The sequence below is a fragment of the Oncorhynchus tshawytscha genome, linkage group LG20 (assembly GCF_018296145.1).
Source record: "Oncorhynchus tshawytscha isolate Ot180627B linkage group LG20, Otsh_v2.0, whole genome shotgun sequence".
In the NCBI taxonomy this organism is placed as follows: Eukaryota; Metazoa; Chordata; class Actinopteri; order Salmoniformes; family Salmonidae; genus Oncorhynchus; species Oncorhynchus tshawytscha.
The window spans coordinates 14,374,232-14,386,875 of record NC_056448.1 but is presented as its reverse complement, the minus strand read 5'-3'; the positions used below and the strand labels follow the sequence as shown (position 1 = coordinate 14,386,875).

The following is a 12,644-nucleotide window of genomic DNA, read 5'->3' as shown; positions in this document are numbered from 1 at the left end:
CATGTGGCAGGGTCTACAGTCAATCACGGACTACAGGAAGAAACCCAGCCCAGTCACGGACCAGGATGTCTTGCTCCCAGGCAGACTAAATAACTTTTTGCCCGCTTTGAGGACAATACAGTGCCACTGACACGGCCTGCAACGAAAACATGCGGTCTCTCCTTCACTGCAGCCGAAGTGAGTAAGACATTTAAACGTGTTAACCCTCGCAAGGCTGCAGGCCCAGACGGCATCCCCAGCCGCGCCCTCAGAGCATGCGCAGACCAGCTGGCCGGTGTGTTTACGGACATATTCAATCAATCCCTATACCAGTCTGCTGTTCCCACATGCTTCAAGAGGGCCACCATTGTTCCTGTTCCCAAGAAAGCTAAGGTAACTGAGCTAAACGACTACCGCCCCGTAGCACTCACATCCGTCATCATGAAGTGCTTTGAGAGACTAGTCAAGGACCATATCACCTCCACCCTACCTGACACCCTAGACCCACTCCAATTTGCTTACCGCCCAAATAGGTCCACAGACGATGCAATCTCAACCACACTGCACACTGCCCTAACCCATCTGGACAAGAGGAATACCTATGTGAGAATGCTGTTCATCGACTACAGCTCGGCATTCAACACCATAGTACCCTCCAAGCTCGTCATCAAGCTCGAGACCCTGGGTCTCGACCCCGCCCTGTGCAACTGGGTACTGGACTTCCTGACGGGCCGCCCCCAGGTGGTGAGTGTAGGCAACAACATCTCCTCCCCGCTGATCCTCAACACTGGGGCCCCACAAGGGTGCGTTCTGAGCCCTCTCCTGTACTCCCTGTTCACCCACGACTGCGTGGCCACGCACGCCTCCAACTCAATCATCAAGTTTGCGGACGACACAACAGTGGTAGGCTTGATTACCAACAACGACGAGACGGCCTACAGGGAGGAGGTGAGGGCCCTCTGAGTGTGGTGTCAGGAAAATAACCTCACACTCAACGTCAACAAAACTAAGGAGATGATTGTGGACTTCAGGAAACAGCAGGGAACACCCCCCCATCCACATCGATGGAACAGTAGTGGAGAGGGTAGCGTTTTAAGTTCCTCGGCATACACATCACAGACAAACTGAATTGGTCCACTCACACAGACAGCATCGTGAGGAAGGCGCAGCAGCGCCTCTTCAACCTCAGGAGGCTGAAGAAATTCGGCTTGTCACCAAAAGCACTCACAAACTTCTACAGATGCACAATCGAGAGCATCCTGGCGGGCTGTATCACCACCTGGTATGGCAACTGCACCGCCCTCAACCGTAAGGCTCTCCAGAGGGTAGTGAGGTCTGCACAACGCATCACCGGGGGCAAACTACCTGCCCTCCAGGACACCTACACCACCCGATGCTACAGGAAGGCCATAAAGATCATCAAGGACATCAACCACCCGAGCCACTGCCTGTTCACCCCGCTGTCATCCAGAAGGCGAGGTCAGTACAGGTGCATCAAAGCTGGGACCGAGAGACTGAAAAACAGCTTCTATCTCAAGGCCATCAGACTGTTAAACAGCCACCACTAACATTGAGTGGCTACTGCCAACACACTGTCAATGACACTGACTCTACTCCAGCCACTTTAATAATGGGAATTGATGGGAAATGATGTAAATATATCACTAGCCACTTTAAACAATGCTACCTTATATAATGTTACTTACCCTACATTATTCATCTCATATGCATACGTAGATACTGTACTCTATATCATTGACTGCATCCTTATGTAATACATGTATCACTAGCCACTTTAACTATGCCACTTGGTTTACATACTCATCTCATATGTATATACTGTACTCTATCAGCTACTGTATCTTGCCTATGCTGCTCTGTACCATCACTCATTCATATATCCTTATGTACATATTCTTTATCCCCTTACACTGTGTATAAGACAGTAGTTTTTTGGAATTGTTAGTTAGATTACTTGTTCGTTATTACTGCATTGTCGGAACTAGAAGCACAAGCATTTCGCTACACTCGCATTAACATCTGCTAACCATGTGTATGTGACAAATAAAATTTGATTTGAATCTCCTAAACCGCCCGACTGACCCTGCTTCTCTGGGCATCTTCCACTTCCTGTTTGGTGAGCTGTCAGTCATTTTCACTAAGCTTAGTTATCCTGAGTCAAAAGGGCTGCAGGATCTGTCATTTTAATTTGTGCCTGAGAATGCTTTAGCCACCTGGACTACAAGTACCTGGATGGGGCTCCCGTGTGCCGCTTCCCTCTCTTCAACTTCCTGCAGCCGCTGCCTCTTGATTATATGTACCTGGTCTATGTGATGATTCTCTTTAGTAGGTCAAGTTCTGATTCAGTGATTAGAACAGCAACTGTATGCTATCCCCTTTGTGTGTGTGCCTTTTAATGAGAGCATCAATGTTCAATTTCCATGTTTGGGTCTTCTTTATGGGTGCTGTGGGAATCATGCTGGGCTGTTTCTACCACCTCTACTGTCTCATGTTCATATCCACCTACTGGTACATCTTCTTCCTGGACAAAAAAGCATGGAACAACCACTCTTACCTTTACGGCCTCATTGGCTTCCAGCTGACATTCATGGGATGCCAATAGATATTGGTGAGTAGTTAACCTCTTATGAAACCATTGTACTAAAGAGCTGTTAGGTATAATATATTTGGTTGATTGACATTCTTTTTTTTCAGTATCTTTCTCTCTCTGTGTGTGTGTGTGTGTGTGTGTGTGTGTGTGTGTGTGTGTGTGAGTGTATGCACACTTATGTACATACGGTACCAGTCAAAAGTTTGGACACACCTAATAATTCAGGAGTTTTTCGTTCTTTATTATTTTCTACATTGTAGAATAATAGTGAAGATATCAAAACTATGAAATAACACATATGGAATTATTTTGCAACCAAAAAAGTGTTAAACAAAAATATATTTGAGATTCTTCAAAGAAGCCACCCTTTGCCTTGATGACAGCTTTGCACACTTTGCATTCTCTCAACCAGCTAAATGAGGAATGCTTTTCCAACAGTCTTGAAGAAGTTCCCACATATGCTGAGCACTTGTTGGCTACTTTTCCTTCACTCTGCAGTCCAACTCATCCTAAACCATCTAATTTCAGTTGAGGTCGGGTGATTGGAGGCCAGGCCATCTGATGCAGTTCCAGATGGGATGGCGTATCTCAGCAAAATGCTGTGGTAGCCACGCTGGTTAAGTGTGCCTTGAATTCTAAATAAATCAGACAGTGTCACCAGCAAAGCACCCCCACCCCATCACACCTCCTCCTCCATACTTCACGGTGGGAACCACACATGCGGAGATCATCCGTTCACCTACTCTGAGTCAGTTGGAACCAAAAATCTCACATTTGGAATAATGTGCATTGCTCCTGTGTTTCTTGGCCCAAGCAAGTCTTTTCTTCATATTGGTGTCCTTTAGTAGTGTTTTTTATGCAGCAATTCGACCTGATTCACTCAGTCTCCTCTGAACAGTTGATGTTGAGATGTGTCTGTTACTTGAACTCTGTGAAGCATTTATTTAGGCTGCAATTTCTGAGGCTGGTAACACTTGATGGATTTGGCGACTGCACTTGAAGAAACTTTAAAAGTTCTTGACATTTTCCGGATTGACTGACTTTCATGACTTAAAGTAATGATGGACTGTCATTTCTCTTTGCTTATTTGAGTTGTTCTTGCCATAATATGTACTTGGTCTTTTACCAAATAGGGCTATCGTCTGTATACCATCCCTACCATGTCACGACACAACTGATTGGCTTAAAAGCATTAATTAACTTAACAAGGCACACCTGTTAATTGAAATGCAATCCAGGTGACTACCTTGTGAAGTTGGTTGAGAGAATGCCAAGAGTGTGCAAAGCTGTCATCAAAAAGTAGCCACCTTTTTCCATATGTGTTATTTCATAGCTTTGATATCTTCACTATTATTCTACAATGAAGAAAATAGTTAAAATAGTAAAAACCCTTGAATGAGTAGGTGTGTCCAAACTTTTGACTGGTACTGTATATTATTATTTTCAGGTCAATAGATGGATTACGTAATCCTAAGAAAAACAATGCCCAAGTGCCACTTTGGAACTGTACTCTTCTGAGGTTTCAGGTCTGTGCGAAATTCATTATATTGAATCCATGGAAACTTGTCTTCATTACTACTCTATTAAGAGTATCTGCCTAATTACATATGTGTGATAAACTTTTAGGATGCTCCTATAAAATGAATATCTTGATATATGTCCTTGGCAGATTTTCATAGTTCACTTCATTGCTGGAATCAAGAAATTGGATGCAGACTGGGTGGGGAATATTTCATGTCATACTTGGCACACCATTGGCTTTTTTTACCCTTTCAGGTTAGTTAAACAGGGCCCTGCTCTGTCATGTTTTGCACGGCTTATCAAACTGCCCCAATCTCACAAGATTGTATGCGTTTTATCCTGTGTGTCTGTCCCACAGGATGATTCTGCCTAATGAAACGGTGAGTCTACTGTTTGTCCATGGAGGTGGTCTTCGTCTGGATCTGTCTGTCGGCTATCTGCTGTTTTTCGACGCTACACGCCCTTTTGGCATTTTCTTTGTCAGTTACTTTCACTGTATGAATTCCCAACTCTTCACAGCATCGGTGAGAACCCATTGATTAATTGTATTTAGTTATCGTAACGAATGATCAAATATTATAATTCAAAGTACAAAATCCGTGAGGGCTGCTTGTAATTACTAAGCCTAGTCATTAAATGATTGCATTGATAAGTATTTCCTTATCAGTTATTTGTATTTTTTATTTAACCTTTTATTTAACTAGGCAAGTCAGTTAAGAACAAATTCTTATTTACAATGACGGCCTAACCTTGAGGGCAACATAATGCAAGCAGTCTCCTGTGTCCCAGAAAGCATTTCAAAGCTATCTTTTCTATAATGATCCATAATCCCCTATTGATCACATTGTCCTTTATTTTATCTCTAGGTATGTTTGCCTACGCCATGCTGGCCATGAGTCCTGTCTTCTGCTACCCCGACTGGCCCAGGAACTTCTTTAGTCGCTTCCCAGAGTTCCTCATGCCAGTGCTGCCACTCACATCTCCTTCCCCACAGCCCAGCATCCCCTGTGTTTACCCAGAGACCCAAAACACCTCTACAGGATCCATCCTGCCCCCAAGGCCTCCAAAACACGGTTTAAACACAAGCTGGCAACTCTGTTCACCATTCTGTACCTAGCTGAACAGTTCTTCCTGCCTTACTCTCACTTCATCACACAGGTACTACTCCTGTAGAAATGGAGGATGAGTTTGTGATAAACTTGTAGTCCTTTCCATGTATTGAATTAAGAAAAAGCCCTGATTTGATTGTCACAGTTGGGAGTCACTGAGTGTACCACTGTCAGCTAAAGTTATTTCCCAACTCTACGGGTTACCAGAATAATTGCTCAATCAGTGTCAACACTGCTATCCGTCAGCACCAAACAGTAGCGTAGACTAGCTTGAGTCAGCAGAACGATGGGAGTTGCAGAGGGGTGTGGAACGAGGCTTTGTAGAAGTAAAACTGGTCCATACATTCTGCTGTCCTGATCTGGAGTGCAGTTCTGTTTTTTTATTTGACCTGTATTTAACTAGGAAAGTCAGTTAAGAACAAATTCATTTTGTCAATGACAACCTAGGAACAGTGGGTTAACTGCCTTGTTCAGGGGTAGTAGAAAGGGATCTTATACTGTCCCTTATAATATTCCTTACATACAGCTGAAGTCAGAAGTTTGCATACACCTTCGCCAAATACATTTGAAGTCAGTTTTTCACAATTCCTGACATTTAATCCTAGTAAAAATTCACTGTTTTAGGTGTTACGATCACCACTTTATTTTAAGAATGTGAAATGTCAGAATAATGGTAGAAGGAATTATTTATTTCAGCTTTTATTTATTTCATCACTACGCCAGTGGGTCAGAAGTTTACATGCACTCAATTAGTTTTTGGTAGCATTACCTTAAATAATTTAAACTTGGGTCAAACGTTTTGGGTAGTCTTCCACAAGCTTCCCACAATAAGTTGAGTGAATTTTGGCCCATTCCTCCTGACAGCTGGTGTAACTGAGTCAGGTTTGTAGGCCTCCTTGCTTTTTCAGTTCTGCCCACAAATTTTCTATAGGATTGAGGTCAGGGCTTTGTGATAGCCACTCCAGTACCTTGACCTTGTTGTCCTTAAGCCATTTTGCCACAACTTTGGAAGTATGCTTGGAGTCATTGTCCATTTGGAAGACCCATTTGCAACCAAGCTTCAACTTCCTGACTGATGTCTTGAGATGTTTTGTTTCATCAGACCAGAGGACATTTCTCCAAAAAGTACAATCTTTGTCCCCATGTGCAGTTGCAAACCGTAGTCTGACTTTTTTATGGCGGTTTTGGAGCGGTGGCTTCTTCCTTGCTGAGCGGCCTTTCAGGTTATGTTGATATAAGACGCGTTTTACTGTGGATATACTTTTGTACCTGTTTCCTCCAGCATCTTCACAAGTTCCTTTGCTGCTGTTCTGGGATTGATTTGCACTTTTTGCCCCAAAGTACATTCATCTCTAGGAGACAGAAGGCGTCTCCTTCCTGAGCGGTATGACGGCTGCGCGGTCCCATTGTGTTTATACTTGCGTACTATTGTTTGTACAGATGAACATGGTACCCCTTCAGGTGTTTGGAAATTGCTCCCAAGGATGAACCAGACTTGTGGAGGTCTACAAAAAAATGTTCTTAGGTTTTGGCTGATTTCTTTTGATTTTCCCATGATGTCAAGCAGAGGCACTGAGTTTGAAAGTAGCCTTGAAATACATCCACAGGTACACCTCCAATTGATTCAAATGATGTCAATTAGCCTATCAGAAGCTTCTAAAGCCATGACATCATTTGAATCAATTGGAGGTGTACCTGTGGATGTATTTCAAGGCTACTTTCAAACTCAGTGCCTCTGCTTGACATCATGGGAAAATCAAAAGAAATCAGCCAAAACCTAAGAACATTTTTTTTTGTTTTTTGTGTTATTTCATAGTCTGCGGAATGCTTTTGACACCTTGTAGATTCCATGCCCCAATGAATTGAGGCTGTTCTGAGGGCAAAAGTGTCAGGGAGTGCAACTCAATATTAGGAAGGTGTTCCTAATGTTTGGTATGTTCAGTGTGATATATACTGAACAAAAATATAAACACAACAATGGAACAAGTTCAACGATTTTCCTGATTTACAGTTCATATAAGAAAGTCAGTCAATTGAAATAAATAAATTAAGCCGTAATCTATGGATTTTACATGACTGGGCAGGGGTGCAGCCATGGGTGGGCGCAGCCATAGGCCCACCCATTTGGGAGCCAGGTCTCAGCCAATCAGAATGAGTTCTTCCCCACAAAAAGACAGACAGAAATACTTCTCAGTGTCACCAGATGTCTGGGTATCTGGTCTCAGATGATCTCGCAGGTGAAAGAAGCTGGATGTGGAGGTCTTGGGCTGGCATGGTTACACATGGTCTGCGTTTGGACGCACTGACAAATTCTCTAAAACAATGTTATGATGAACATTAAAATCTCTGGCAACAGCTGTGGTGGACTTTCCTATAGTCAGCATGCTGATTGCAAACTCCCTCAACTTGAGACTTCTGTGGCATTGTATTGTGTGACAAAACTGCACATTTTATAGTGGCCTTTTATTGTCTCCAGCACAAGGTGCACCTGTATAATGATAATCCATTCACCGGACAGGTGTGGCATACCTAGGTAAATGAGAAATGCTTACTAACAGGGATGTCAAAAAATATATATATAAACGCAACATGTAATGTGTTGTTTCAAGAGCTAAAATAAAAGATCTATGACATTTTCCATATGCACAAAATGCTTATTTCTCTAAAATGATGTGCACAAATGTGTATATATATTGCTTTTTGACCTCTGGCTATAACAACTGGACCAATGGCCTGTATGGGTACTCCTGGAATATGACGGTTCACTCTCGCTCCCACCAGCATGTCAAGATCACCTACCAAGATGGAAAAACAGGAGAGGTTGGATACCTCAACCCTGGGGTGAGCCACTGAACCATAACACCAATATAGAGTCATAGGAAAGGTCAGAAAGCAAAAGTAGAAAACATGAGGGATGTGACACTGAGGAGTATAAGCTCAAGTCGATTCATTAACCATTCAACAGCCCTTCTGAACAGTGATGGCACTCTGGGTCTGATTTTAAGTGAACTACATACAGAGAGTCATCAGCCCTACATACAGTAGGACTTCAGAGATAAGAACACGTTGGGAATGGAGGTCGCTCATAATGTTAATTCATTCACTTAACACCTTTCTAGAAAATATTGATTGCGTATATCTTATTTAATTATGAACTTTTCTGTGACAGTATCTGGGAGAAGGCGGATCTGAGTACCTCATACTGCAATACTCATGAAGGTGTTATGACTGGTTCCATAAAGGTGTTGTGAATGTCTTATGTATACCCCATTCATGTGGTGTTCATGTTTTGTGTGTACGTATTTACATGTTCTGAAATAGTTCTGTGGTGCACCTGTAGGTGTTCACTCCGAGTCGGCGGTGGAAGGACCATGGGGACATGCTGAAGCAGTATGCCACCTGCCTGAGCCGCCACCTGCCTCACTACAACATCTCTGACCCAGAGATCTTTGACAACTGGGTGTCCATCAATGAACGCTTCCAACAACGGTACAACATGGCCTTTTTGTGATCTTTCACATCTTCCACATGGATAGAAATGTTCTTCGCAGTTTGGTCTTGAATTCACTTTCCCTTCAGTTAGGATCTTTGACCCCCGTGTGAACATTGTGAAGGCAGACTGGTCACCATTACACCCAAATCCATGGCTCACACCTCTGTTGGTGGACCTCTCTCCCTGGAGGACAAAGTTTCAGGAGATAGAGGACTCTGGACAACCAGACAGAGTCTTCATCGCAGACTTCCCAGGTTCGGGGTCTCCCCCTCTCCCTCATTGTTTTCCATTGAGAGTAATTCTATTTTAGTCATTTAGCAGACTCTCATCCAGAGCGACTTAGTTAGTGCATTCATTTTAAGATAGCTAGGTGGGACAACCACATCACAGGCATAGTAAATAGACTTTTACTCAAGGTGAGGAAGGAGGGGGATTATTTAAGATACTCTTTGAAGAGGTAGGGCTTGAGGTGCCTTCAGAAGATCGGCAGGGACTCAGCTGTCATAGCTTCACGGGGAAGCTGGTTCCACCATTGAGGTGCCAGGACAGAGAAGAGATTGTACTGGGCTGGGGCTGAGCGGGAGCTGCCCTACTGTAGGAATGGGAGGGCCAAGAGACCAGCGGTGGTGTAGGGTTTGAGCATAGCCTGAAGGTAGGGAGTGGCAGTTCCTCTTGCTGCTCTGTTGGTAAGCACCATGGTCTTGTAATGGATGCAAGTTTCGACTGGAAGCCAGTGGAGTGTGCGGAGGAGCGGGGTGACATGGGAGAACTTGGGAAGGTTGAAAACCAGGAGGGCTGCAGCGTTATGGATAAATTACAGGGGTTTTGATGGCACAAGCTAGGAGCGAGTCACTGCTTTGATGTTTGTAGAGAACGACAGGGTGTTGTCCAGGGTCACACTAAGGTTCTTTGCACTCTGAGAGCCTGACACTGTGGAGTTGTCAATCGTGATGGAGAGGTCTTTGAGCGGGCAGGCCTTCCCCGGGTGGAAGAGCAGCTCCGTCTTGTCGAGGTTGAGCTTGAGGTGGTGGGCCGGCATCCAAGCTGAGATATCTGCCAGGCACGCAGAGATGGGTGTCGCCACCTGGGTGTCAGAAGGGGGGAGAAGGAGAAAAGTAGTTGTGTCATCCTCATAGTAATGATAGGAGAGACCATGTGAGGATATGACGGAGTCGAGTGGCTTGGTGTATAGAAAGAATAGGAAAGGGCCAACATGGTGATTACTGATTCCTCACCCAAAGTACATTTCAATCCTAATCATGCATGTGTTGGTTCGTCTTGCCTCTAGGTCTCCACCTAGATAACTAAGTCAGTGAGGACCTGGGCAACACCAGTGTGCAGGTGCTGCAGGGCCTGCTGAATGTTGAGATAGTGGATGAGAAGGAGAACTACACGCTCCAGCCTGGAGAGCAGAAGCAGGTATGCTCCTTCATCACCATAAATCAAATCAAATTTATTTATATAGCCCTTCATACATCAGCTGATATCTCAAAGTGCTGTACAGAAACACAGCCTAAAACCCCAAACAGCAAGCAATGCAGGTGTAGAAGCACGGTGGCTAGGAAAAACTCCCTAGAAAGGCCAAAACCTAGGAAGAAACCTAGAGAGGAACCAGGCTATGTGGGGTGGCCAGTCCTCTTCTGGCTGTGCCGGGTGGAGATTATAACAGAACACGGCCAAGATGTTCAAATGTTCATAAATGGGTCGAATAATAATAAGGCAGAACAGTTGAAACTGGAGCAGCAGCACGGCCAGGTGGACTGGGGACAGCAAGGAGTCATCATGTCAGGTAGTCCTGGGTCATGGTCCTAGGGCTCAGGTCCTCCGAGAGAGAGAAAGAGAGAATTAGAGAACGCCCACTTAGATTCACACAGGACACCGAATAGGACAGGAGAGGTACTCCAGATATAACAAACTGACCCTAGCCCCCCGACACATTAACTACTGCAGCATAAATACTGGAGGCTGAGACAGGAGGGGTCAGGAGACACCATACCTGCTTCAGCCAGCCTGTAATAACACCCTTCAATGGATGACAGCTGTATTGTAGTCATTATAATGGTGTGGAACTTACTGCTAAACATAAGTTTCACATTCCAGTTGCCATGATGTTGCTAGGAGTACTCATTGTATGTGTGTGTGAGCAGCTTCCTGCTGGGGCTGAGGAGCCGTCCTGCTACATGTACATCTACGGCAACACCACAGAGGCAGCACTACAGAGGAACTTCACTAAGCTGTTTGAACTGCGGGAGCAGGTCCGCAACGGAACAGGTCAGGGCTTAAATATACAGCGCATTCGGAAAGTATTCAGACCCCTTCGCTTTTTCCACATTTTGTACGTTACAGCCTTATTCTGAAATTGATTCAATAAATGTTCTTTAAAAATATACACGCTACCTCACAACGACAAAGCAAAAACAGTTTGTGTGACATTTTTGCCCCTTTTTAAAAAATAAAAAACATACCTTATTTACATAAGTATACAGTCTACCTGTGGTCAATTCACTTGATTTTGAATTGAGCCATGAGGTCGAAGGAATTGTACGTAGAGTTCCGAGACAGGATTGTGTTTTGGCACAGATCTGGGGAAGAGTAGCAAAACATTTCTGCAGCATTGAAGGTGCCCAAGAACACAGCGGCCTCCATCATTCTTAAATGAAATAAGTTTGGAACCACCAAGACTCTTCCTAGAGCTGGCCACCTGGCAAAACTGAGCAATCGGGGGAGAAGGGCCTTGGTCAGGGAGGTGACCAAGAACCCGATGATCACTCGGACAGAGCTCCAGAGTTCCTATGTGGAGATGGGAGAACCTTCCAGAAGGACAACCATCTCTGCAGCACTTTACCAATCAGGCCTTTATGGTAGAGTGGCCAGATGGAAGCCACTCCACAGTAAAAGGCACATGACAGCCCGCTTGGAGTTTGCCAAAAGGCACCTAAAGGACTCCCAGACCTTGAGAAACAAGATTTAACTATTTGGCCTGAATGCCTAGCGTCACGTCTGGAGGAAACCTGGCACCTTCTCTACGGTGAAGCATGGTGGTGGCAGCATCATGCTGTGGGGATGTTTTTCAGCGGCAGGGACAGGGAGACTAGTCTGGATCGAGGGAAAGATAAACGGAGCACAGTACAGAGAGATCCTTGATGAAACCCTGCTCCAGAGCACTCAGGACCTCAGACTGGGGCAAAGGTTCGCCTTCCAACAGGACAACGACCCTAAGCACACAGCCAAGACAACGCAGGAGTGGCTTTGGGACAAGTCTCAATGTCCTTGAGTGGCCCAGCCAGAACCCAGACTTGAACCCGATCAAACATCTCTGGAGAGAGCTGAAAATAGCAGTGCAGCAACGCTCCCCATCCAACCTCAAATCAAATCAAATTTTTTGTCACATACACATGGTTAGCAGATGTTAATGCGAGTGTAGCGAAATGCTTGTGCTTCTAGTTCCGACAATGCAGTAATAACCAACAAGTAATCTAACTAACAATTCCAAAACTACTGTCTTATACACAGTGTAAGGGGATAAAGAATATGTACATAAGGATATATGAATGAGTGATGGTACAGAGCAGCATAGGCAAGATACAGTAGCTGATAGAGTACAGTATATACATATGAGATGAGTATGTAAACCAAGTGGCATAGTTAAAGTGGCTAGTGATACATGTATTACATAAGGATGCAGTCAATGATATAGAGTACAGTATCTACGTATGCATATGAGATGAATAATGTAGGGTAAGTAACATTATATAAGGTAGCATTGTTTATATATTTACATCATTTCCCATCAATTCCCATTATTAAAGTGGCTGGAGTAGAGTCAGTGTCATTGTCAGTGTGTTGGCAGCAGCCACTCAATGTTAGTGGTGGCTGTTTAACAGTCTGATGGCCTTGAGATAGAAGCTGTTTTTCAGTCTCTCGGTCCCAG

The 12,644-nt window shown here is 44.3% G+C and overlaps 1 long non-coding RNA gene and 1 pseudogene across 2 annotated transcripts; both read left to right on the top strand.

Moving 5' to 3' along the window:
* The first annotated feature begins 3,962 nt into the window (after window positions 1-3,962).
* Window positions 3,963-5,805, top strand: LOC121840193. Of its 2 annotated transcripts, XR_006079450.1 has the most exons (4): window positions 3,963-4,116; window positions 4,260-4,366; window positions 4,470-4,635; window positions 4,978-5,805. It is a non-coding gene; the product is annotated as an uncharacterized LOC121840193 (long non-coding RNA). The 2 variants fall into 2 exon arrangements; XR_006079449.1 differs by having other exon boundaries at window positions 4,470-5,805.
* Window positions 5,806-7,851: 2,046 nt separating this feature from the next.
* LOC112219410 overlaps window positions 7,852-12,644 on the top strand; it is a 69,772-nt pseudogene continuing 64,979 nt past the window's right edge.